This window comes from Odocoileus virginianus, chromosome 5, assembly GCF_023699985.2.
Source record: "Odocoileus virginianus isolate 20LAN1187 ecotype Illinois chromosome 5, Ovbor_1.2, whole genome shotgun sequence".
Lineage (NCBI taxonomy): Eukaryota > Metazoa > Chordata > Mammalia > Artiodactyla > Cervidae > Odocoileus > Odocoileus virginianus.
Genome location: NC_069678.1, coordinates 79810115 through 79837675, shown reverse-complemented (window position 1 = coordinate 79837675; position 27561 = coordinate 79810115). Strand labels below are relative to the sequence as shown.

General features: G+C 45.4%; 1 long non-coding RNA gene and 1 pseudogene across 1 annotated transcript; one reads left to right on the top strand and one right to left on the bottom strand.

Moving 5' to 3' along the window:
- The window catches only part of LOC110126272 (cytochrome P450 4A11-like), a 17292-nt pseudogene extending 8769 nt beyond the window's left edge, over positions 1–8523 (bottom strand).
- On the top strand, positions 8001–27561 carry LOC139035245 (uncharacterized). The gene is made up of 2 exons (XR_011487891.1): positions 8001–8059; positions 27071–27561. It is a non-coding gene; the product is annotated as an uncharacterized lncRNA (long non-coding RNA).

The window sequence follows — 27561 nt, the reverse complement described above, 5'->3', positions numbered from 1 at the left end:
AGCAACTGAACTGAACTGAATTGGACATACACACATATATATAGGTATATATACATATATATATATGTACGTATGTGTATATATATATACACACATGTACATATATATATATATATATGGAAGAAAATGGTAACTCACTCCAGTATTCTTGCCTGGGAAATGCTATGGACAGTGGAGCCTTGTGGGCTACAGTCTATGGGGTTGCAAAAGAGTCAGACACAACTCAGCAACTAAACAACTATATACATATCCCCTCCATATTGAATCTCACTCCACCTTCTCATTCCACCCCTCTAGATCATCTCAGAGCAACAGGCTGGGCTCTCTGTTATATAGCAGCTTTCCACTAGCTACATATTAATATTTTACACATAATGATGTGTATGTCAACACTAGTTTCTCAATTTGTCCTACCCTCTCCTTACCACCTGTGTCCACAGGTCCATTCTCTATGTCTGAATCTTCATTCCTTCTCTGCAAATCAGTTCATCAGTACTATTTCTCTGGATTCTCTGTGTGTGTGTACATGTGTGTGTGTTTCAATATTTGTTTTTCTCTTTCTGAGTTACTTCACTCTGTGTAACAGGCTGTAGGTTCATCCATCTCACTGTAACTGAATCAGTTTCATTCTGTTTTATGACTGAGTAATATTCCATTGTGTATATGGATTACATCTTCATTACCCATTCATCTGCCAGTGGACACCTAGGCTGCTTCCATGTCCTGGCTGTTGTAAATAATGCTGCAATGAACATCGGGGTACATGTCCTTTTTGAATTCTGGATTTTTCAGGTTATATTCCCAGTTGTGGATGGTTGGATATATGGTAGTATTATTTGTAGGTTTTTAAGGGAAAGTGTTTTTCAAAACTCATTCAAACTACACAGTAAATATTATCTTCAGGCAGACAAGAGCTAGACCCTCCTGGAACTGGGAATGCACATGTGGATTTCTACTACGTGGTCCTACAGAATGCTTAGCTGAGTGGGGAGGTGAAATTCATAACTGCAGGTAAGGAGCATCCATCACGGAAGGTAATGGGCTTGCTGAACTCTCTGCCAATGGCTGGTACTGGTGGATAGAGTCTCAGTGCCTCTTTGATGCACATGGTGGTGTAGGGCATCTGGTCCAGATGATCCCCAAAAGGAAGCCCATCTGAGGGCAGGCAGGACTGGACAACCAGGGGTTCTCTCTAACTCAGATGGAACAGGGTTCTTCTATCTCCTGGACACTCACCAGGTGATGGAAGCACCATCCCCCAGGAGGCTTTGGATCTCTTCCTGGTACCTCTGCTGAAGCTTGGGGTGGGAGGCCAGAGTACAAAGGATCTAGGAGATGCCACTGGCTGTGGTGTCGTGACCCTTGAACATGAATGTGTCCACCTCAACACGGAGGTCCTTGTCAGACAAGCTGCTCCCATTCTCCATCTGTGGAGGCAGGGCCACAGTGCAGGGTCTGCCCTTCTTGTGTGTTTTTGACCAAAGGCTCAGGTCTTTCCTGCCCACACTTACTCTGGCAAACAGGAGGATGTCCAGGAAGTCCAAGTGCCTCCTCATCCTCACCTTCTCCAGCTCTCCCTCCTTCTGCAGGCGAGCCTTCCTCTCCTTGATCACTGCATCTGTCCCAGAACACTGGTTCCCAGCCAGAGCTGAGGACTCTGGGGGCCCATATGCAGCATCCCCATAGCCCCATCTGCCCCATCAGACCCAATCTGGGTGCCAGGTGGATGTGGGTGAGGGTGGGACTGGGTGAGCATATCAGGACTGAGAGCTCCAGCGTAATCTACTCTAGATAGGAATCCCCGCACTAGCACAGCCCGTGGGGGCTCTGCCTGAATGCTGCTGGGAGGGGGTCTCACTCAGTCATCACCAACGTGGTGACTCCTGTAACTCCCTGTTCAACACCTGACACCCCGACCTCTGGGTTCCCATCCCTGCAGCAGGCGGGTGTATGCCAGCTCCTGAAGAGGAAGCAGGAGTCTGGGCTCTGCCTGAAGGATCAAGGCCAGGCCATTTCACATGAACCTGATGAAGGAACTACCCACGAGAAGGAGGGGAATCCTGTGTTGATGGGTGAGGTGGCAGGCCCAGTGGTTCCAGCATCCTTCAGGGATCAGCCTATAGATAAGGCCGTTCTGGTGGAGAGCATTCCTCAGTTGGGAAAAAAATCAGATGACTGAGGTTCCTGATGGCTTGGATATAGGACTGGAAGCTCCTGAAGGGAGAGGATGCAGAAGAGATTGGAGTTGAGGGAGCCTCTGACCTGGAGAAGTCACTCAGTTGTGATCCCATGGGCTGCAGTTTACCAGGATCCTCTGTCCATGGAATTTTCCAGGCAAGCATACTGGAGTGGGTTGCCATTTCCTTCTCCAAGGGTTCTTCCTGACCTGGGGATCAAACCCATCTCCTACATTGGAGGCAGACGCTTTACCATTGGAGCCACCAGGGAAGCCCAAGAAAGTGAAGTCGATCAGTCGGGCTTCCTTGATAGCTCAGGTGGTAAAGAATCTGCCTGCAGTTCAGGAGACCTCAGTTAGATTCCTGGGTTGGGAAGATCTGCTGGAGGAGGGAAAGGCTATCCACTCCAGTATTTCTGGGCTTCCCTTGTGGCTCAGCTGGTAAAGAATCTGCCTGCAATGCAGGAGACCTGGGTTCAACCCCTGGTTTGGGAAGATCCCCTGGAGAAGGGAAAGGCTACCCACTCCAGTATTCTGGCCTGGAGAATTCCATGGGCTATATAGTTCATGAGGTTGCAAAGAGTTGGACACAACTGGGCAATTTTCACTTTCTGACCTAGAGAGGGAGTGGGGCTCTGGGTGGATGATTCCTCAATCAGAGGGGACAGGCACCACTGAGGCATTGTCATTTCTGCCTCATTTCCCTGGAGCCCTCCCCCTGGAGTCCTTTACAAGTGTCCTGAGGGGCCAGGCTTCTCCCTAAGCAGGAATCAGGGACCTCTGATGAGTCAAGGGTGGTCTGGGTGGAATTTGACAGTGGTACATGTCTCTCTGCAGAACGTTACTGTTTATGCTGAAAAACATCCACTCTGCCCTTATGCCTCTCAGGTAAGTGCTTCCCAGCTGGTGAGAACAGGACCCTGACCTGGAAGAGCTATCATTGACCTGTCCATCCAGACGCTTCCCTGGTGGCTGAAGGTGCATTTCATGATGGTGCCCAGGGTCATCAAGGAGACATGTCCAAAGATCTCCAGATGTGAGTCCTGGCTGATGAGCTTCTCCCACTTGTCCTGTGGAGGGAGGAGGCACTGACCCTGCTCTGCTCCCCTAGAAGACCTGTGCTGCCAAGGCCAGGCTTTCTCTCTGTCTCTACATCTTCAGACGAGATTTCCTCATTTTCTAAGCAGACATATTTTAGCAATTTAGTGCTGTAAGACACATAAATAATGTGATGCCTATTTCTTTGAACCTTTACTATATAATAGTTACATTCTCTTCTAATATCTTAATTAATTCTGAATTTTAAGAATAATTTATGATAATACCCCAAATGGGGCAGAGCAGAAAGCATAGTTTCTCAGGGAACAAAGGGAGAACTTTTGTGTCCTGAGGTCAAATCTGGACAGGTGATATCCAACACTAGTAAGCAAATATTTCAAGGCAAGGAAAAGCTAAAGTGGCTCTAATGGGGCTTCTATAAGGGGCATGAACTACTAAATACCTTTCATTCATTTAATGTTGCCTAAGACCAGGTGGTACCTCTGCCAGATCAGAAGTGATGTTTGTGAAGACCCAGCTCTGTGAGGGTAGACCTGGACTCATTCCCTCCCATAAGTGGCTCAGTGATGTGCAGAAGCCATGGAATCGAGGACAGAGCCCACCTGAGGGACATCCTGGGTTATCCACTCTGCCACTGAAGCTGCCATTGTCCAGGCCAGCCAGGGCCAACCTGCACTAAATTCCTTGCTCTACTCCCCTGTGTTCAAACATGGAGATGGGAGAAGAGTGGACCCTAAATACACCATGGCCCTGATTTCTCTTGGTGAGGAGAAAATTATGGATCCAGGTTGTTGCCTAGATGTTCCTCTGTCCCACCTAGCTTTAACGAATGCTGTCTCATACTAATGCATCATTCTGTGGGGCTCTATTCAATGGACATCTGAGGGACATAAGTATCTGATAGTGGACTTTGTCAGCTGTGCTGGATTCTGGTGCATATGGTGACAAGGGATGGGCTCACCAGCATCACTCGGACAGAGCTGGCCATGAGTCCCACGTAGGGCTTCAGGATGTCATAGTGAAAGGCTGGGGTCAGCATCCGCCAGTGCTGGAACCACGTCTGCCCCTCCAACAGCAGCAAACCTGTCCCTGAACCACAGATGGGTATGTATGGGCGTCAGGGAGACTGGGGCCACCTTGGGAGGAACCAAGGGTGTCAGGAGAAATCTCCTCATGGGCAAGTGTCGGAGAGGCCAGTACACTTCAGGGATGTGACTTTCCAATACGTCTGTCCATTGCATGTGATTGTGACAGTAGTGAGATAGAGGTCTAGAAATGGGGGCCAGGTAATTGAAGGACTCAATGAAAAGTGAGGCTGGGAACAATAGAAATGACTGAGTAGTGATGAATAAGAGACTGAACTTTAGGAAGGCTATAGCATCATTACAAAGGCTGATGATTTTATTAGAAGAAGAGAAATGAGGTTTGATTGAGAGATGAGGGTGCCAGGCACCTGTTGTTCTTCATTTACACAGAGTCTGCTCTTGGTTAACCTAAATGGTGTGTGGTCAGCAGTTGTATTTAAATGTACTTATCAATCTAGGGCTTCAGGTATCTGTAGGCAATATGAGCCTTTGGGTCTGAAAAGTAAGGAAGGAATGTGGATGGAGTGAAATACAGCATACAACGTCCAGAGCAACTGATGTTTAGACCATGTAGTCCCTTCCCTTCCTGGTGCTTGCCAGATGGCAGTCTGTCTGAAGCCACCACACCCTTGCCTCCCATCTCTGACTCTCTCTGTGTCCTGATAGTTACTGTGGTCCCAGGAAGGCAGACTCAGTTTTCCAGAGCAGAACACCCACAGGACTAAGATGGTGAATTGCCCTGAAACATAAACTCTGTTCAGTGCCAGAGAATAAAACAGAACCTGTGTTTTTTTCAATAATCTGTGGTAGTCTGGCCATCTCATGACCCAGGAGAGGCATTAGTGAAGAGGTGCCCAACCTAGATCAGTGCCTTGCCAGGATCACTCTGGATCCACCAGCAGAACTACGAGTTTAAAACTATTTCTTCTGATATGGAATCTCATCCAAACTTGCAGGCTGTCTACCATCACCCTAAGATCAGATTCTGTCCTATGTTGGGTAGAGGTATGGGCCAACACTGTAAGCTGCCTACGGAAACTTACATCAAGTGGATAGAGAATTGTCTTCCAGATCTGAGATCATCTCAGTTTGGTTGTCAAATGAAAAAAGTAAAACACAAAAGAGAAACCAGACCCACTCAGGTGTTTAAGCATGTTTTAGTCTGGCTTGTGGTTCTGGAGGGTGTTTGGAGGAGTTTAGGCCTTGGTGTCTGATATACCAGTGTCATGTGGAATTTCACACCCAGGGGCATGTACTCAAATGGAAGATTGTCTCCTGCTGAGAGTGTTCCTCTCATCTGCTCTCCCTGGACCATCTTCATGTAGTCAGGGTGGTAGAGCAATACAAAGGCTCTTGTGCCCCACAGCCAGTGAACACAGGCCCTTGGGTATTTCTCTACCCTTTTCAGTAGGATTGGCAGCTCACTCTCCTCTTGGAACTGTCACCAAGGGAAAGACAAGTCAATGACTTCTTTCTTTTAGTTCCAGAGCAGGTGTGGAGGTGAAGGCCTGGAAGGGTACTAGGTGATCACTCTGGATCCATCAGCAGAACTAAGAGTGTTGAACTATTTCTTCTGACCTGGAAGTTCATCCAAACTTGCAGGCTGCTACCACCATCCTGAGATTGGATTTGTCCTATGTTGGGTAGAGTTACGGGCCAACACTACAAACTGCCTACGGAAACTTACATCAAGGATAACTCCTTGGTTTATGAAACTTTGGGAAATAATTTGTACATAGTGACATCACTGCTTGAGCAATTTATGATAATTTGTATCATTTTGTGAGCAGTTTTGTCATATAACTTGGTTTATTTAGAGAATAAATAGGTATTTTAGGAATTGAATTTATATATTGATTTCATTTTGCCATGATGATCATTATATATATATATTTAATATCATCCCAGCATACATGTTAATGTTTCTTAGTATGAAAGAGTCTTTGGAATGTATATGGCTAATGGAAAAATTAAATACCATGCTGTGTGTATATATTATTGTTTTTCATATTGTGTGTGTGCCCAGTTGTAGGACAAATTTTGAGTGTACACATATGTAAATGGTATTGCAATAAGATTTTGATATATGGAGTTTTCATCTCATTTTCATGGACTGTCAGAAACTTTTGTGCACTTCCTGTCTTGTAATGGAATCTTTTCAGACTCCTGAGTGTGGACCACAAAGGCCTTTCCTTTCTGACTTTACCCTCTCTCCTCTTGCCCTGACAGGATGGCGATTCCACAGGACCCATTGCTCTGCCCCCAAGATGCTGGTGCCTGAGCTCCCCGCACTGGCTTCACCTGCTCATCTTCCAGGTCTTTACTCATATTCTCCCCTCTACCTGGTGGCCTGTCCTCTTTGCCACAACTGCAAAAAGCAGCTGCCTCTCCTCAACTTTGGAGACTCAGTTTGTTTTGCCACCTCTGGATTTCTCATCAACAGTTGATTAGAAAAATGTTCCATGTAGTCAAATCTTTATTTCAATGACTTCTGTGTGACTCAGATCAACCCTCTGTACTTTGGTATCTGATCTCTGCCTGCATTCTTCTACCATCAAGACTCACCAGCTCTGAGGCAACTTGGCTACTCTGGGTCACATTCCTTCACTGAGCTTGTGTTTACTGAGCATTTACTCTGTGACAACATGGGTTTAAGGCACTGAACTGAGATGCTGCTCTAGATGCTCATCTGTTTGGACCCTGCAGGGTAGGAGAGGTGACTGAGAGATCAAGGGGCCATAAGAGGAGGGCGTCATGAAAGTGTGATGGACAGAGCACAAAGCCTATGGGGAAGCTTTGGGGAAGGGGGCCTAACAAAGACCTGGATGTTAAGAAAGTCTTTCTGCACTTGCTCTTTCCTTGACTCATAATTTACCAAGATGCTTTCAGGATAGAAACATGAACCCGAGGCAAGTTTTCCCAGAAGAAGCTCATAGTTATGATCTTGCAGAGAGAAATAGCTGCATCTAGTTAGCACTGACTTGTGGGAAGGACGTCCAGGGGAAAAAGGGTGTCCTCTCCACTCCTGGGAGACCCAGGATGAAAATGACTGGGTATGGGGCCTGTGAGACACTCATATGAGGGATGAGATCATTCCGGGGCGAGGGCACATGAGAGCCGAGTCCCAGAGGCTGGAATGCACAGGCTGGAGGGGAGGACCTTGAGTGACCTGGGGTGCAGGAGATTAGGAAAAAGAGGGGAGAGAGGTACTGGGCCAGCCCGCAAGGGGCTTGGGGGGCTTCTAGTTCTTGTTCTTGTCTCCACTCTGCTCTACTCATGCTGCTGAGAAAGAGAGACCTCAGCTCCCTGCAACCTGTGATTATCTCCTAAAGCTTGTTTAAGCCACAGACACTTGGTGAGCCAATTCCATGTTGCCTCTGACTGCTCTGAGCTCCCCCACTCCCAGGCTGGTGGTGCCGGTGCTGGGCGGGCAGGTGCTGCCCTCCCAACCTGCAAGCTGCTCCTTTCCCTCCTGCCTGTCCCTCCACACAATGGACTGACTCTGCTCTGTGCAGGCTCTGTTGTGGGTGCTGAGGGTGAGGAGGATTACAGGCTCAGTTCCAAGAGCTCATAGTCCAGAGAGAGGACACCAACCAGGCAGCTCTCCTCACCTGGCCCCATCATGGGAACTTCGCTCCTCTGTGTGGCCTCTGGTGTGGGTTTCTGGCACTGACCTTAGTCTTAGTCTGAATGAACCAAGCCAGTTTGTCTCCACACCTGACATAACCCAACCCAGCAGGTAAGCCTCTTTTCCTGTGACTTGACACCTTCTTAGATTCTGTTGTCTCCACACACAGTGAAGCCACAGGGCTGATCCATCAGATTGGACATCTGTGCTCTCAGGCAAGCACAGGGCCAGGTATGAACTTGCTGAGTGTGACCATGCTCTAGCTCTCCGGCCCTCCCGATCCTCACACTCCCCCATCCAGCTCCATCTTACCTCCCGCTTGTGTCCATAGAACCAGTGGGAAGGAGGACACGGGAACTGATGAAGGGCTTTGAGCAGCCACTGTCTGCGCAGGTAGAGCTGTGCCACCTTGAGCAGAAGCAGAACCAGGCCGAGCAGGGAGACCACCTGCAGGAGCCCAGAGACACCGCCCAGGGCTCTGGAGGGGCTCAGCGCAGAGACACTCATGGTGCAGTGGCTTCTGGATCGCTGACTGCCCCTGACTGTGGCTGACCTCCCCTGAGCACCCAGCCTGATCTGGGAGGATGTGTACCCAAGGGGCGATTTCTTTTAATTTTGTAGCAGTAGGGGTTAGCAGAATTACTATGTAGGGTCTTTGCCATTTTGGGGTTAGATCTGAGTGGGACTGAACTGTCAAACAGACTTTGTCTCCTATTTGAGATGGGTATGGAAGATTGGGGTGTGGTCGAGGGAGTGAGTTTTTCATATGTTGCCAAAGGGCATCTCATATCTGGGCAAGTAAAGGAAAAGGAAGGTGGAAGGCAGTTTGGGACCGTCTTGGGAGGGGGGAAGACCCAAAGGTATTATGGGCCTCCCATACATGGCCTTGAATGGACTGACATTTAAGGGTTTTTTGTTTTTGTTTTTTTTTTCGGTAAGGCCTGGAACTTTAAGAGGGCTAAAGGGAGGAGTTTAGTCCAGTCTTGATGAAGTTTGATCGTTAATTTGGTCAGAGTTTCTTTTAGGATTTGGTTGGCTCTCTCTACCTTCCTGGAAGATCAGGGATGATAAGGAATGTGAAACCCCTAAGGAACTGGAAGGGCCTGTGCAATATTTGGGGTGATTTGGGATGTGAATGGGGGCCCGTTGTCAGACTGGAGGGAGGAAGACATTTGAAACCTTGGGAGGATTTCCGTAAGAATAAGCTGAGCCACAGTAGGGGTTCGTTTGTTAGTAGTCAGAAAAGCTTCAACTTGTCTAGAAAATGTATCTACAAAGACTAGGAGAAATGTAACCCTTTTTACAGGTGGCATGTGGGTGAAATCTACCTGTCAGTCTTGTGGGGGAAGATGTCTGAATTTGGTGGGTGGGGAAAGGAGAGGGGCGAATGTGAGGGTTTGTCTGCTGACAAATAGTACAAATTTGGGTCAGATTACTTAAATAAGTCACATCGTCCTTAGTTTAATAAACTTCTGAAGGAAAGCCTTTAGTACTTTTGCAGAGGCGTGGAAAAGCGAATGTAAATATGAAAGTAATGTGTGGATGTTAGGCTCATCAATTTGGGCTATAATAGAGACAGGACAAACAGAGGCGGCCTGCCACTTTATGTCCTGATCTGTTATATTGTTATAAAAGGAGATAGGACTATGTCGCTGATGTCTCCAGCAATGTATTACAGCAGCTTGTTTTGGGAGCTGAGCCGCATGGAGGAGTTCAGAAACAAAAGAAGCATTGAGAATAGGTGTGTTTTCGTAAGTGAGGAATTTCCTCTCCCTCCAGATTATAATGTTAGAATGTAATATGTTATAGACATATTTGGAGTCAGTGTAAATGTTTATCTTTTGGTCTTTGGCTAGGGTCAAAGCTTGTGTAAGAGTTATCAGTTCAGCCTGTTGTGAGGATGTGTGAGTTGGAGTGTGGCTGACTTGATGAGGCGAAGAGGGATAACTTTGTCGGGCTGTCCCTGAACTATAGTGTATCGAGCCCCAAATGGGGCTTGTTTTTGGGCAGTGTCATCTGTGAACCAGGATGGAACTTTGGGGTCAGTAAGGGGCTGATCAGTTATATGTTTAAAGGGATTAAGTGTCATACCTAAGGTCTGAACACAGTCATGAAATAGGTGTTTTGTTTCTGGATCTGGTCTAGGAAATAAGCTAGCAGGATTAAGAGGTTTACAAGGCATAAAAGAAAAGGATGGGTCAAGGAGGTGTGTGTGGAGGATTTGTAGTCGAGCAGGGGGCAGAGAAAGAAAAGCCCGATGGGAGAGTAAATCTTGGAAGGAATGAGGTGAGCATACATTTAGAGGAGCATTTCGGGTTAGTTTTTGGGCTTCAGTTATTACGAGGGTGGTTGTAGCTATGTAGGGTCTGTTGTAGCGGACGTGAGTAATAAGCGAGCGGGGTTAAGGGGAGAGCAGGGGGAGAATGAGAGCTGAGGGTCGAGGAGAAAGGCATGTAGGACCTGTACCCTGGAAAGGGGAAGGGAGAGAAAAGCCTGATGGGATAGTAAGTCTCAGAAGGTGTGTGGAGAAAAGACTGTTAAAGGGGCATGTCTAGAGAGGTTATTTGCTTCAGGTACAAAGACTGCGATAACAGCCATGGCCTGTATGGAGGGAGGCCACCCATTGGTCACCATGTCAAGCTGTTTTGACAGATAGTCTATGGGAGCCCAGGTGTCTCCGGCCCACTAACATAGAAGTCCCACGGCCTGTCGTTGGTTGGAATGGGCAAAGAGAGAGAATGGGCTGGTGTGATCTGGCCGGTGGAGAGTTGGCACTCGGAGGAGGCTCTGGGTGAGCTGGCGAATAGGATTGGCCAACGAGGAAGGGTTAAAGAGGGGCTCATCTAGACATCTTTTCGTTGCTTCATAGAGTGGCTTTGCAATGAGGGAGAAGTTGGGGATCCAGATATGGAAAAAGTTTAGGAGGCCGAGAATAGACTGGAGTTCTCTTTTTGTTTTTGAAAATGTACAGTTAATTAAGGCCTGGATTCTATCTGGGGGAATAGTTTTTTGTTGGTGGGCTATGGAGAGCCCCAGGAGGTGACATTTGTCTGTACTACTTGGTCCTTGGATTGGGACACCCGATAACCCCAGGATCGCAGGGCCCCAAGGAGTTTGGCAGTATGTTGGAGGCAGAGTTTTGGGTTGGGCTACAAAGGAGGAGGTCATCTACGTATTGGAGGAGAAGACTTGGGGCTAGGTCAAGTGTCTGTAGGTCTTTTTGTAAAGCCTGTCCAAAAAAGTGGGGGCTGTCTCTGAACCCCTGGAGGAGAACTGTTCTTGTTAGTTGTTGGGAAACATGAGTCTCGGGGTCTTGTCAGGTGAAGGTGAAAAGGGGTTGGGGGGGTTGGAGGGGGATGGTTAAAAAGGCGTCTTTGAGATCTAATAGCATGAATTGGGTTGCAGTCGGGGGTGTGGTAGACAGAAGGGTGTAAGGGTTAGGGACTACTGGGAATGTCGGCGTGATGGCCTCATTGATTTTTCACAGATCCTGGACCAGTCTCCAAGAGTTTTGTCTCTTCTTTACTGCCAGAATAGGGGTGTTGTGTGGTGAATGGGTAGGAATTAAGATAGAGGCCTGAAGAAGATGGTCTATGATAGGCTTAAGTCCCTTGTGGGCCTCCGGGGTGAGAGAGTACTATTGTTAGGCGATTACAGTCGAGGGGTCCTTTAGGGTGGTGTGGACTGGGGGATGATGTTTGGCTATGGATGGGTGATCAGTGTCGCAGACTTGGGGGTCTAAGGCGGGTTGATCTAAGGGAAGGTTAGGGGTGAGGGATAGGGATGGTCTAGGTGCCACCTGCATGCAGAATATAGAGACTGTATGGGGGGGAGGCATGGTAATAAAGAGTCCCAATTTGGAAAACAAATCTCTCCCTAGTAGTGCCATTGGGCATTATGAGGAAAGAGTGTATGAGGGTCGATTTTCTAAATTGACAGAGTAATGGAGGGCTGATTTTTGGCCTTAAGGGAACTCCAGAGACCCCCTTGATTGTGAGTTCTGAGTCTTGAGTTGGGCCAGAGTAGGAAGTTAAGAGAGAGAAAGCGACTCCAGTGTCTATTATAAAGCAGGTCTTTTTTTCAGCCACTACCCATCTACCCTAAGTTCTGAACTCGTGTCCGGGACACAGACCAGGGGGCTGGAACCCGGGCCCCATCATTGGAACGACTCTCGTAGGGTTGGGATGGGGTTTGGGGGAGAAGTGGGGATGTCTCCAGGGGCGCCAGGGTGTCCCTGTGGACATTTCACTCTCCAGGTCTGGGAGGTTGGGACCTCCCCAGGGGTGTCAGGGCATCCCTGGGGACAATCCGCCTCTCAGTGTCCCCACTGACCACAGGTTGGGTATGTTTTTGTGGGGGGCCGCGGGTTTGGGCATGGTTTTGTCCAGTGTCCTGACTGGTTGCATCGGAAGCAGGGTCTGGGAGGGAGTCTTAAGTTTTAGTCTGGGATGACTTGGGCCAGGTTGATCTCTTCTCTTAACTGCTGCTGCCAAAAGGGCATAGTTAGCTTTTCTCTCATGGTCTTTTTCTCTCTTAGCCTCTTCCTCTCGATTACTGAACACCTTGAAGGCGACTTCTAGAAGATCTCTTTGGGGGGTCTCAGGGCCCTTTTCTAGATGGCGTAGTTTTCAGCAAATATCGGGGGCTGACTGGCTTATGAACTGGACATGTAGGTACCCAAGTCTGCCGGGGATGGAAATATCTAGATTAGTGTGATTTTGGACTGCCTCAGGAAACCATGAAAAAAAAGGGGGCAGGATTTTTATCTTTTTTTTTTTTTTTGAGTCACTTCCCTAATCTTATCGTAGTTAATATGAATGTGAGAGCTTTTTAGTATTTTTTTCTAGTAAACAGGTGCTCATGATGCAGGTACTGGATGTCGGCATCGCCTGTTTGATATGTCCACCATGGCTCAGTTAAAGGGACTATATCATCAACCATCAGATTAGTCTTATCTTGGTTATGGAGCTGATCAGCATGTGTCCGGGCTGTCTGTCATATCCGTTTCTTTTTATCAGGAGTTAAAGTGGCATTTCAGTTCAGTTCAGTTCAGTTCAGTCACTCAGTCGTGTCTGACTCTTTGTGACCCCATGAATCACAGCATGCCAGGCCTCCCTGTCCATTATAAACTCCCGGAGTTTACTCAAACCCATGTCCATCAAGTCGGTGATGCCATCCAGCCATCTCATCCTCTGTCGTCCCCTTCTCCTCCTGCCCCCAATCCCTCCCAGCATCAGGGTCTTTTCCAATGAGTCAACTCTTTGCATGAGGTGGCCAAAGTATTGGAGTTTCAGCTTCAGCATCAGTCCTTCCAATGAACACCCTGGACTGATCTCCTTTAGGATGGACTGGTTGGATCTCCTTGCAGTCCAAGGGACTCTCAAGAGTCTTCTCCAACACCACAGTTCATAAGCATCAATTTTTCGGTTCTTCACAGTCCAACTCTCACATCCATACATGACTACTGGAAAAACCATAGCCTTGACCAGATGGACCTTTGTTGGCATAGTAATGTCTCTGCTTTTTAATATGCTATCTAGGTTGGTCATAACTTTCCTTCCAAGGAGTAAGTGTCTTTTAATTTCATGGCTGCAGTCACCATCCGCAGTGATTTTGGAGCCCCCAAAATTAAAGTCTGACACTGTTTCCAACTGTCTCCCCATCTATTTCCCATGAAGGGACGGGACCAGATGCCATGCTCTTAGTTTTTAGGATGTAATAAAGATCATTCTAGGTTAAATGATATGTGCAAGGCAGAGGAATTTTTTCTGTATCTGGTAGGATTTTTTGAAAAGGATCCCAATTTTTTTCAATTTGGCTCATATCAGAAATCGAGAAAGGCACATGAACCCATGTAGGGCCCTCTGGTCCCACTACCTCTCTGAGAGGAAATGTGTTTGCTTCAGGTCCTGGCCAATGGAGGTGGGGTGGAAATCTTTTGGCGGGTTTTGGAGTCATCGCTTTCTGTTTTGGAGGAGGAAGGGCTAGAGGATGGGGTCTCATCTCCAGAAGCTTTTTCTCCAGGGCGGTAGGGAGGAGGCTCATCTGTCTGGTCAAAATTGGGGGCTAAGGGTTTTAGATTTGGATTCTTTTGTAATGGAGGGGGAGAGAAAGCAGAGGAGGATTTGACAGGTAGAACAGTCTTTGTAGAGAGAAGGACCGCTTTTAAGATCTCAGAAGACTTGAATATAGGGGACCTTTGGCCATTTGCCATTCCGTTTGAGGAAGTTAGTGAGATCTGATAAAATACTGAAATTGAAAGTCCCTAACTCAGACCAGTGGTTTTGGTTGTCTAATTGGTATTGAGGCCAGATCTGTATAGAGTTGTTTTAAGCGGTTAGCTTTGAGTTCAGTGAGTGAGAGTGGTCTGAGATTTTTGAGAACACAGGCCAGAGGGGTATCTTTAGGGACAGATTGGCCAGACCCCATAATTGAAAGTCAAGCAGAGGCTTCTATTGGGAACTTGAGTCGTCACCCGTAGTTGCAATCGGAGTTACGAGAAGAGAGCTCTGTGTCGAGGTGGAGCATCCCCTACTGTCGTCTACAGAGTGGCCCTAGGCCAGGGTTCCCTGGGACCCAGAGAGGACTGGGTTCTAGGGCGCCTCTAGAACACCGTCCGGATCTTACCTTAATCTAGGGGCCAGCTCGAGTGGAATGTTGCATGTAGAGTGGTCGAATGGCAAAAGGCCTCTGTCCTGGAGTTGGTCGGTCTCATGGAAAAGGAAGTGTAGAGAAAAGAGGAAGAGAGAGAGACAGGCCAATATTTGTCGGGTTACGTGGAAAACCAATAACGCCCTTACACAGGACTTGTACCGTTCACGAAGGCACAGGGCGTCCTCTCCAGGAGGTCTTGAAAGCCCGGGCGGGAAAGTGAGCTCGGCAGGCTCCACGCTCTGAAGAGCTGGCTGTGGAGAACGAGAAGGAACCTCAACCTCCCAGGTTTCGGCGCCAAAAATGTAAGGTAAGGGAGTTAGAGAAGGCGAGGTTCAGAAAAAGAACGAGACCAGCACTTCACAGGAACAGATCACCTTTAATGAGGCGAAAGGGGGCAGCAGTCAGATTAGTGAGCTGCTGCACTTACCCAAGAAAAGAGTGAGTATATATAGGCATGTATGTGGAAGTTACTGTCTTAAGGGGGCCTGTTCTTCTCCAAGGTTGTTTGGAGTAGTTATCTCTTAAACAGCTGGGGCAAGGAATTTTGGAGATCAGCCAGAGGCTGGACCAGCTGGGAGCTGGGTGTAATCAACCTTAATGTCCTTGTTTTTCCTCAGGTGAGAGAGTTCTTTGTTTTGCATAGAATGGTGGGGAGGACCTGGAGGGGAGTTTTAACTCCAGGCTATTTTGAGCCCTGTAACTTTCCTTCACCCATCATCAGGGTCTTTTCTAATGAGTCAGTTCTTCGCATCAGGTGGCCAAAGTAGTGGAGTTTCAGCTTCATTATCAGACCTTCCAATGAATATTCAGAACTGATTTCCTTTAGGATTGACAGGTTTGCTCTCCTTGAAGTTCAAGGGACTCTCAAGAGTCTTCTCCAACACCACAGTTCAAAAGCATCAATTCTTCAGTGCTGAGCTTTCTATATGGTCCAACTCTCAAATCCATACATGACTACTGGAAAACCATAGATTGACTAGACAGATGTTTATTGGCAAAGTAATGGCTCTGCTTTATAGTATGCTGTCTAGGTTACTCATGGCTTTTCTTCCAAGGGGCAAGTGACTTTACAGAGTAAATAATTACCTTAAGTTGGATACAATAGCCATGTCGTCCCACAACTGGAAAAGCACATGTGGATTTCTGATGTACCACGTGGTCCTACAGAGTGATTAGCTGAGTGGTGAGATGAAGTTCATACATGCAAGGAATGTCCATCAGGGAAGGTGATGGGCTTGCTGTACTCTTTGCCAATAACTGGTACTGGTGGGTAGAATCTCAGTGCCTCCTTGATGCACATGGTGGTGTAGGGTATCTGGTCCAGATGGTCCCCAAAAGGAAGCCCATCTGAGGGCAAGCCCGACTGGACAACCAGGGATTCTCTCTACCTCAGGTGGGACAGGATTCTTCCATCTCCGGGACACTCATCAGGTGATGGAGGTGCCACCCCCCAGGAGGCTCTGGATCTCTTCCATGCCCATTTGCTGATGCACAGGATGGGAGACCAGAGCATAAAGGATCCAGGAGATGCCACTGGCTGTGATGTCATGACCCTTGAACATGAACTTGTCCACCTCGGCATGGAGGTCCTTGTCAGATAAGCTGCTCACATTCTCCATCTGTGGAGGCAGGGCCAGAGTGCAGGGTCTGCCCTTCCTGTGTGCTTCTGCCCAAAGGCTCAGGCCTCTCCTGCCCACACTCACTCTGGCAAAGAGGAAGATGTCCAGGAAGTCCAAGGGCCTGCATTTCCTCTCTTTCTCTAGTTCTCCCTTCCTTCTTCATGTGAGACTTTCTCCCCTTGATCACTGCATCTGTCCCAGAACAATGGTTCCCAGCCAGAGCTCAGGACTTTGGGGGCCCAGATGCAGCCTCACCATAGCCCCAAATTCTTATCTCTATAGGGCAGTAGCACATGTGTGTTGAGGTGTGTGTCACATGAGTAATAATGTGTCCATGTGTCTGCAAGAGGGAACAGGCTTGGCTGTATAAGGGAGTTTCAGCACGTGGCAATGTTTTTGTACACTTCTAGTGTGTAATGTGTGTGTCTCTGGGATTGAATGCATTATTCTGGGGGGGGCTGTGTCTGATGGATGTTTGATGGATATATCTGCTTGAGAGTGAACTGTGGATTGAGCTTGGTGTGATATGTGCAGATGAGAGAGAGGTGGACTCACCACCATCAGTTGGGCAGAGTAGGCCACGAGCCCCACGGAGGACTTCAGGATGTCATGGTGGAAGGCTGGGGTCAGCATCCGCCGGCACTGGAACCACATCTGCCCCTCCAACAGGAGAAAATGATTCCCTAACCACAGACGGGTGTGTGTGTGTTGGGGGGGTGTCTGGGAGACTGGATCAGGGGGGTGACTGGGGACTTCATAGGAGGAACCAAGATTTTCAGAAGGAGGTATGTGACAGGAAAAGTCAGGAAGGCCAGTACATTTCAGGAAAATGAATATCCAAAATGGCTGTTCCATTAAGATGTGACAGTTTGAGATAAATGTTGAAAAAGAGTAGGAGAAACAAGGACCTATGGTATAAAATGAGGAACTATGCTCAATATTTTGTAGTAACCTATAAGGGAAAGGAATGTGAATCCTTGTGCTGTACACCTAACACTGCAGAGCAAGGTAAGTCAACTACATGGGATAAAAGGGTTTTAAAATGAGTTATAAAAAACTCATATATGTTTGAAATATAATCACATTCTGAAAACATTTAAAAATCTCTTTCCTTTGATAGTTGTTATTACTTTCACTGTTCAGAAAAAAGTAAGAAAACTGAGACATCTCACAAGTTTTATCCATAGTGATAGGTCATGAAACAATCTCCTCCTTTCTAGCATATGAAGAATAGTATTGGGCAGCTTATAGGGCTAGTTTTATATTAAAAATTTTTTAATTTATTTTAGTATGCTTGGTTGTGCTGGGTCTTTGTTGCTACATGCAGGGTTTCTCTATTTGTGGTGAGTGGGGGAACACATCTGGCACTTAGTAAGAACAGTTCATGTTACTAAGAGTACTTGTTATCTCTTATTCTTTAGATCTGAGAAAATACTTCAGACGGTTGTTGCTACTATCATGACAATTTATAAAATAATAATACTAAGAGCTGCCTTCCCTTCCTGATGACTCTCAGCTATCAGTTTGTCTCACCCACCACAAACTTGCCTCCCATCCCTGACTCTCTCAGGCTTCAAGGATGGCAGGTAGAGAGTCACATACTGATGCTGAAGGGCCAGTCTCTGTCGGAATTTCCCAGACCCAGGGGCATGTACCCAAGAGGGAAGATTTGCTCCTGCTGGCATGTGGGTTACACTCCACCTGTCCTTCGCAGGACCACCTTCATGTCATCAGGGTCAGAGGTCACAGGGCTAACCTTGTTCACCCACAGAAAGTGAAAACGAATACATGGGAATTTCTCTATCCTTTTCAGAAGTTGTTGCTGTTTCTGTTCCTCTAGAACTATAACAAGAGCAAAAAATAAAAAACAGCAGCAACTCTGTTTTAAGGTCAAGTGCTTGAGGTAAGGCTGAATGTTTGCACAGGCATGGCGAGATGGTTCTGAATGTATCCACAGAGATCAAAGACTAGAACTGATGAGCCAGACTTGGATCCAGACTTCTAATATCTCTCCAGAACTTGGCCTAAGATCTGATTTAGTTTCCTTGTATGTTTATCACTCAGAACTGCCATTAGAACTTTATATACTATAAGTGCTTGACAAATGTTCAGGGATTAACTCCATGGAGTACAAAACATTTTCATAGGCTATGTAATGCTCAAGGCAAACTTGTATGAGGGGGGATTACTACTTGATCTTGTTTCACTGAAGAATGAGGAAACTCAGGCAAAGATATATACCCAGGTGAGCTCATTTAAACCCAAAGCTGCTGACCCCAAGGTGTCCTTCCCAGGATTCCCAAGACTCCCTGGGTGCCTCTCTTGTCACGTTTCCATTCACTGTTCTAATTGCTCAGCATCATGTTCACAGGCTTGTCTTTCATGTCTATCATCCCTGTTTTAGAATGGGTGTAGAGCATGTTCATAGGGATTAAGCCTCACTTTTCAAAGAAGCAATAAGTTCATGAAGAAGAAATGAGTACATGTAGGAGTGATGAGTGAATTTTAATACAAAATTCTGTTTGCAAGTATCAGATAGAGTCAGAATTAATGTAGGAAAGAAGGAAGCACAAAAATAAAGCTGGGGCTCAGGGGCATCTCACAGAGCCTGAGGGCAAGGGCAGCCAGGGTGTGGAAGAGGAGAACCAGGGACTGGAGGGCTGCCAGGACTGCATCTCCCATTCTTTCTCTCTGTACATCCATGCAGTCATCCCTCGGAAAGTGTCTAAGGAGGCTCTACCTTGAACCAGACAGTTTTCTAGGGGTTGGTGATACAGTCATGAATCAACAGACACAGTCCCTCTCCTTGCACAGCTGGGTCTGGGCAGTGGAGGAGGGAATGTCTACCCTTCTGGGGTTGGCATGTTTCCCCATTCTGCCACCCTTAAGCCTGAGGGGCCCTGTTGAATCCTATTCGAAGACTCTGATTCTAATATCATGGCCAAGGTATCCATTTGTTACAATCAACTGTGGCTGGGGTGAATAGGCCTTCCAAAGACCCACCACTTGTGAGGGAAGAGATCTCGGAGCAAGTGAGCTGGGCAGACATCCCATAATGTTTCCACATCAGTGAATGTCAAGTACATGAAAGAGTAGGTGGGTAGATGAGCTGAGTTGTTCATTTATTTGATACCTATATGTTGAGGACTTACTTTGAATCAATTACCATCCTAGGAGCAAGAGATTCAGCAGTGAGCAACAGAATCCTTGCCCTTATGGAGCTCCTGTTCTAGTGGGGGCTGACAATCCTGCCCTGGACTGAGACATGTCCTGCTTGAGTGCATTATGAGGGCTGCTCTGTGCTCCAAAGTCATGACCATCATTTGGTCTGCCTTATTCTGCTGATCCAGTGCAGGGACTGACCTTTAGGAGCTTCTTAACACCCCAGCTATGTTACCTAGTTTTCTTGGATCTCCTCTGGTGGACCCAGAGGTCCTGGACATCTTTTCTGATTGCTTCGTGCCCAAGAAAGCCAGATGCCTGCAAATCCTTCTTCCTGGGCAAATCCTTTGTTCAACCCAATTAAGTTTGCATTCTAATTCCTAACTGTGCCAATAACAGAGGTATTGAAAAGTATCTCTGTAGTATAACAGCTAGAAATATTTCATTGCAATTGCTATATTAGACCAGTAGAAATTGAGAGATGATTAAGTACCATGTGTTTCTGTTATTAGCTCAGTTATGTCCTACTCTTTGCCACTTCATGGACTGCAGCCTGCCAAGCTCCTGTGTCCCTGGAATTCTCGTAAGTATTGCAATTCTCCAATATACTCCAAAGTGTAATGGAGTGGTAGCTATTCCCTCTCCAGGGGATCCTCCCGTTTCAGGGGTCAGACCCAGGTCTCCTGCATTGCAGGCAGATTCTTTACCATCTGAGCCATTATGGAAGCACCATGAGGAATACCATATACATAAGAGAAATTATCTACTTACAGAGTCTATATATTATGTAATGGCCATCAGTGAAATGGGAACATCAGTGAAAGTGTTTTAATGGTTCCATGTGTCAACCCTTAGCTCAGAAAAGTGACAATTGCACCCCAAAAAAGATTTTGATTTCTGAAAATCAAAATAATCTGGAAATCTAATACAACAAATCCGTGAAAAAACGGGGCTTTGTCTGTCTCTCTGTGGCTGCTTCTAACAGGCCCCGTCTTAGCTCCACTCTGCTCATAATGACTGAGACTCCTTCTCTTGCAAAAAGACTGGCCCCACAGTGTGCCCTCACCCCATCTACCCCCACACCCGCCCCGCCACAGGGCTGAGTGCTGACTGACTCAGTGGGCAGATGCTGCGCTTCCCCAGCCTGCCAGCACCTCATTTCTCTCTTCCTCTCTCTCTCCACACACCTGGGCTGAGAATCCCTCCAGGTCAGTGTCTGTGCTGAGTTCAGGGCTACAGGAAGGGGATGACACCTCAGCCCCAGGAAGCTCACAGCACACTGTATGAGGGAAGAACGCCCAGAGATAACCAGACCCAATTTAAGGGCACAAGTCAAATATCAGCACCCTTTGCTTAGAGGCCATCCTTGAGGCTGATCAGTCTGTCTGGGAATGTCAGTTTTAAGCAAAGTCCTGTGTTCCACAGAATCAAGCCAGTTGGCCCACTCTACCTGACATAACTCCCCACGCATCAGGTGAGCCTCTTTTCCTGAGACATGACACCATCTTAGATTCCTGTCTGTTGTCTCCACACACAGTGGACCCACAGGGCTGATCCATCAGACTGAAGTCTGGGCTCCTAGGCAAGCTCAGGTCCTGGCAGGGAGGGTGGGATTGCAGAATGGGCAGAGAAGCATCTGGAAGCCTGTGAGAACAGCTGAAGGTGCTCAGCCTGGGCAACGGGGAGACTCAGGAAGGAACAGCTGTTGTCTTCTAAGGGCAGGGCTGCCAGGACAGCCTGAGATCTCCCTGAGGAGGGGGTGTCTGACAGATGCGGGGACACCAGCATAGGGCCTGGGAGGAGTGAGCTCCCAGGACTGGGTGAGGGGTCAAGACCTGAGAGGTTAGCTGGCTTTTCCCCGGGAACCATGTGATTGTTACACAACAAGACTTTGTCCTGGGGACTTGCTGACCATAACCATGCTCTAAGAAACTGGGCCATTCCTGCCCTCCCAGCCCCCTGTCCTTCCCCTACCTCCTACCTACCTCCTGGTTGTGACTGTGGCTAATTAACAACCCTTTAAGCACATTTTTCTAATCACATTGCAATGACTGGTTAGTCACTCAAGGCTTTTCTGACTCTTTGTGACCCCAGGGCCTCTCTGTCCATAGAATTTTCCAGCCAAGAATACTGGAGTGGGTTGCTATTCCCTCCTCCAGATGATCTTCCTGACCCAGGGATCAAACCTGGGTCTCCTGCGTTGCAGGTAGATTCTTCACTGTCTCGGCCCCCAGGGAAAACCCTATGATCACATTGAAATGATTGATTTTGCAATATCAATACATAATTACTCGTCTATTCAAGTGCTTAAGCATTTCAATGAAATTATATCCTTGAGTAATTATCATATTTTCCGACTAATAGGCTTACTTTGAGCTGCAACCAGAAAATGTGCTCAACTTGGACTACAGCCCTCACTTTCCATCATCCATAGAGGATCCAAGAGCAATTTCATTCCTACTTCACTGAAGTACTACAGTCGTAGCAGTAGTAGTTTTAGATATTTCCCTTTTATACTATGGTTGAAAGCAATTATATAATTAATGATTTTACACACTGCTTGGATGCCTTTAATACACTGTTTGTTGCAATCTATTCTTAAACAAAAAAAAATGGTATTTTAAAACTTGTTGCTTTCTCTGAGAAAACTTTAGCTAGACTCACCAAGAAAAGAAAAAAGATGTTACAAGTGATACCACAGAAATACAAGGTACATAAGAGAATACTGTGAACAATTACATGCCAACAAATTTGATGACCTAGAAGAAATGGTAAATTTCTAAAATCGTTCAACCTACCAAGTCTGAAACATGAAAAAAGAGAAAATCGAAACTTACTGATTACTAGTAAGGAGATTGAATCAGTAATCAAAAACCTTCAATAAACAAATTGCCTAGGACCAGACAGCTTCACTGGTGAGTTCTACAAACCTTTGAAGAGAATTCATACTGATCCTTTTGAAACTCTTCTCAAAATAGAATAGGTGAAAACACTTCCAAACCCTTTATATGAGGCCAGTATTACCCTGGTAACAAAACCAAATAAGGATATCTCAAGAAAAGAAACTTTCAGGCCAATATCTGATGGACATAGATACAAGCATCTTCAACAAAATATTAACAAACTGAATTCAATAATAATTTAAAAGGTGGAAGCATGAAAGTCCCCACATACCCAAAGCAATCTTGAGAAAATGAACAAATCTGGAGGTATCATGCTCCCAGACTTCAGCCTATACTACAAAGCTATAGTAATCAAAACAATACCATATTGTCATAAAAATGGACACATAGATCATTGACATAGAACAGAGATCCCAGAAATAAACCCACACATATGTGGTTGGTTAATTCATGACAAAGGAGTCAAGAATATACAATGGGAAAAAGGCAATCTCTTTAATAAGTGGTGTTGGGAAAACTGGACAGTAACATGCAAAACAATGATGCTGAACCACTATCTTACACTTAACTGAAAATAGATTAGAGACTTGAACATAAGCTCAAAAGATCCTAAAACTCCTTAGAAGAAAACATAGGTGATAACCTCCTTGACATCAGTCTTGGCAATGATTTTTTGGATTTGACACCAAAAGCAAAAATAACCAAGTGGGATATAACATACAGGTCAAACTGAAAAGCTTCTGCACAGCAAAGAAAGTGATCAACAAAATGAAGAGGCAACCTACCAGATGGGAGAAAATATTTGCAATTCATATATCTGATAAAGGCTTGGTATACAAAATGGATAAAGAACTCATAAAATTAGTAGCAGAATTATATATCTGATTAGAAATTGGTAGAAGATCTGGATAGGCATTTTCAAAAGAAAACATTTAGATGACCCACAGATACATGAAAAGGCAATCAATATCAGTAATCATCAGGGAAATGCAAGTCAAATCACAATGAGTTATCACCTCTGAACTGTTAAAATGCTTATTACCAAAAAGAGAAGAAATATGTTAGCAAGGATGTTGAGAAAAGGAAACTACAGTGCACTATGTGTGGCAGTGTAACTTGGTGAAACCACTATGGCAAACAGTATGTTATTAATAACAGCCAAGGTACAGAAACAATCTAAATGTTAACTGTTGGATGAATGAATAAGAAAATGTTTATAAATGGATAAAACATGTTATATATATGTGTGTATATATATATATGTATATATATACACACAAGTATAGAGAAGGAGAGAGAGGGAGCCTTCCCTAGTGTCTCAGCGGTAAAGAATCTGCCTGCAATGCAGGAGCCACAGGAGATGTGGGTTCGATCCCTGAGCTGGGAAGATCCCCCAGAGGAGGGCATGGAAACCCACTCCAGTATTCTTGTCTGGAGAATCCCCATGGACAGAGGAGACTGGTAGGCTACAGTGTATAGGGTCCCAAGGAGTCAAACACAACTGAAGCAACTGAGCATATATAAACATATGCATATATACATACGTATGTATATGTATAACTGAAATGTTATTCAGACATAAAAAAGAATGGAAATCTGGCTATTTGTGACAACATGGATGAAACTTAAGGGCATTATGCTAACTAAAATAAGTCAGACCAATAAAGACATCATCTCATTTAAACGTCTAATCCAAAATAAAATAAAACAACTGGACTTAGAAAAAATTGGAGGTTGCCAGAGGTGGGAGTGGGAGTTAGGCAAAATGGGTTGAGTCAAAAGGTTCAAACTGTCAGTTGTAAAATAAGTAAATACTAGGGTGTAGGAGATGCAGTAGATTCTGGCTCAATTCCTGGGTTGAGAAGATCCTCTGGAAGGAGAAATGGCGACCCACTCCACTGGGTTAAATTATGCTTTGTGTCCATTATTCATAATTTAAATGATGAGCAAAATCTGCAAAGAATAGGATGATCATTTGAAACTCTGCCTATATGTTTGCTAAATATTGGAAGTCTAGCAGTAACAGATATACCATTCCTGACAGGCTTCTATATTTTAAAAGGGCAACAGAAGTAAGGCCGATCTTTTGAAAGTTTTTTATATTAAATAGGTGAGGTCATCTTAATCAAAACAATACATTAACTCTACTTCAAAATGGTTTTGTTAAGGTAGCAAAGCCTGGTAATTGTATAACACTGAAACCTTTCTATTCAGAGGGGCAATTCTTCTTAACAATATGTTCATTAGTAATGACATGTTATTAGCTGTCTGTGTGCTCCAGCATGCCAGGTCACTCAGTCATGACCACCTCTTTGCAACCCCATGGACTAGAGCCCTCCAGGCTCCTCTGTCCATGGGATTTTCCAGGCAAGAATACTGGAGTGGGTTGCCATTTCCTCCTCCAGGGATCTTCCTGACCCACAGATCAAACCTGTCCCTTAGGCCGTCTTCTGCACTGGCAGGCGGATTCTTTACCACTGCACCACATGGGAAGCCCTGTGACTATTTAATGAGCCATAGCATTCCTAATATTAATGGTTCAAAAAGTTTTTGGGTGTGTATAACTTCACAAACGATCTAGTTTATTGTCTTCTAGGGAATACCAATACTAATTGCCAAAGCTGTAAAATGATTAAAGAATCCTTATACCCATGAGCTTCCTCTGTATTAATACTTATCATTGTATCAGTTCTATTGCTTGTCTTAATATTAACAGATTGAATTCTTCTACCCATACCACATCCATTAATTAATATAAAATTAAAGATATGATTTCTTCTACCAATAACAAGTTAGCTCTGTACTCCATCCTAAGGTCAGGATGAGCTTCAAATTGTAAATATGCCTACAACTGGTACATTAGGAGCAGCTCTGGGGACAGGGAAGAGAATGAATTCACCCTAGAGAATCCAGGGAGAGTATGGCCCTGCCAATATCTTGATTTTGCTCCAGTGATATTGATTTCATACTATGACCCCAAGAATTATGGCACCATAAATTTATATTGTTTTAAGTCACCAAGTTTCTGGTAAATTGCTACAGTTCTCCTGCAAAACTAATAAAGGGAGGATGGTAATCCTTTCTCTGAACCTCTGACAATTATTCATTCATTCATATTCATTCACACAAAAATTAACATCTTTTGAGTTCACAGTTTAGTGCCTTAAGACAGAAAAATTAATTAATAAAATATGATAAAGGGTGTACTGAAGGAATGAATAGTAGGCTTGGGACACCTAGGGAAGGTGAAAATTAAAAGATAAAGAGGTCTTGGAGGATGGATTGGAGAACACCGGCTGGCAAATGCTAGGAAAATTTTCTATGTATTGGCAAACCCGCGGATGTCATACATGAAAAAGCAAGGGGTGAGGACATCATCTTCAACTCAACACGCCTCTCACTTTTCCCACGATTATCTCCTTCAAGGTCATATCCAAGGCCCATAACACAGAAAGTAAAACACCATACATTTCAGGAAGAATTCTTTGGAAAGCTTTCCCAAAGGGGCCCCATTTCCTATGAACTGCTCTTTGAACTATTTAACCTCTTATTCCCAACACCCTCCTCCTTTGCCCATCCTCATGACAGGGGATTTATTACACAACCCGTGAGGTCAGAGTTCTTTTCTTTGTCCCCTAAATCCTGAGCTCTGTCCAAACTCCAGGGCATGTAACCACTTACACTCATTCCTCTCCACTTTCACCTCATTCTTTGGTTGCCTCCCATCCCCCTCTCTGCCCCACACAAGGACTCTTGGACCCTGACTCTTTCCCTCACTTGGCTCAGCACTAGCTTTTCTCCACAGCATAGGGGCAGTAAGGGAAAGAACTCTGAAGTGGGAGAAGCTGGATTTGAATTCTGGTTGTTACCCTTTCCCTCCCTCAGTCCTTGGCTTCTTCTATATAGCTGGGCTCAAAATGCTTGGTAGTAGCTAACATTAGTGAGCACCTCCTACATTCTAGGAACTAAACAAAGAACATTATATGTTGTATGCCACAACGGTCCTACAAGACACATTTTTAAAATCCCCATAGTCTAGACAAGAAAACGAAGGCCCTAAGAGGCTAGTTGCTTGCCCAGGGTCACTCTGTTGGTAAGAGGTAGAACCAGGATTCAAACCCAGGCAGTCTGGCTCCAGGCGCTTTGCTGTTAACCATGAGCCTAAAAAGATAATGAGTGGGTTGAGCTGCTGTCCATACATAAATGCAGCCTAATTTTCCAAGGGCGTTTCTGTTTGATCTGTTTTCCAGTGTTCCAAGTAGCAGGTTGGTTAGCAGGTTCCAAGTCTTTCAGGTTATCAACTCCATGTACTGGTGTAAATGCAGCCTCACTCCTCAGAGCTGCCTTTGTGAGAAAGTGTTGGCAAACTCTGTGGTTAGTTGTAGCAATCACTGAAAATGATGTTTATGGAGAATTTTCAATGAGCTTATTACAAAGTGAGACTATTCAACTGTAGACTATGAGCTAAACTCTTTAAAAAAAATATGTCAGCTGTGGTTAATATTTATTAACCAGTAAATATTTTTCCCATTCATTTGGTACCCACCTAACCCAACCAAGGACTCCTTGAAAGTTGTCACTAAGCATTCTATGTCCTTATAATTTCCATAACCTGGACCAGAAGACAGTACCTACTGATGATCCTCAATAAATACTTACTGATTTGATAAATGAATGAAAGAGGGAGGAAGTGTAACTTTGGACTTGTTAAATCATCATCTTCAACAGACTGGGGTCGGTTTTAGTGCCATATTTTAACAAGGAACTTAATATTTTTATTTCAGGATGCTTCCTGGTTCAGGTTATAGGCAGTAGAAAGGCGAAGAGGGAATGTAGTCAGTTCTCAAGACAGCCACTTGAAGCGATTACTGCTATGGGGGGGTCACAGGCACTTCTTGTTCTCCGCATTTGAGAAAGTTGGATTTGATGCTGATGCAAGTTATCATATCTTGTTTATTTTTGCGCCCATATAAAGACAGAAACTTCCAGGAAAACTCTTTCAAGCCTAAATATTTGCTTGCTTTCCCCATGCAGTGGAAGTCACAGAACAATTCTGTTTATTTAGCCTGGGGTCAATATACCACCCCCATTGAAGCTGGATTAAAACTCAGCATTCAAAAACGAAGATCATGGCATCTGGTCCCATCTCTTCATGGCAAATATATGGGGAAACAAAGGAAACAGTGACAGACTTTATTTTGGGGGGCTCCAAAATCACTGTGGGTGGTGACTGCAGCCATGAAATTAAAAGACACTTGCTCCTTGCAAAAAAAAA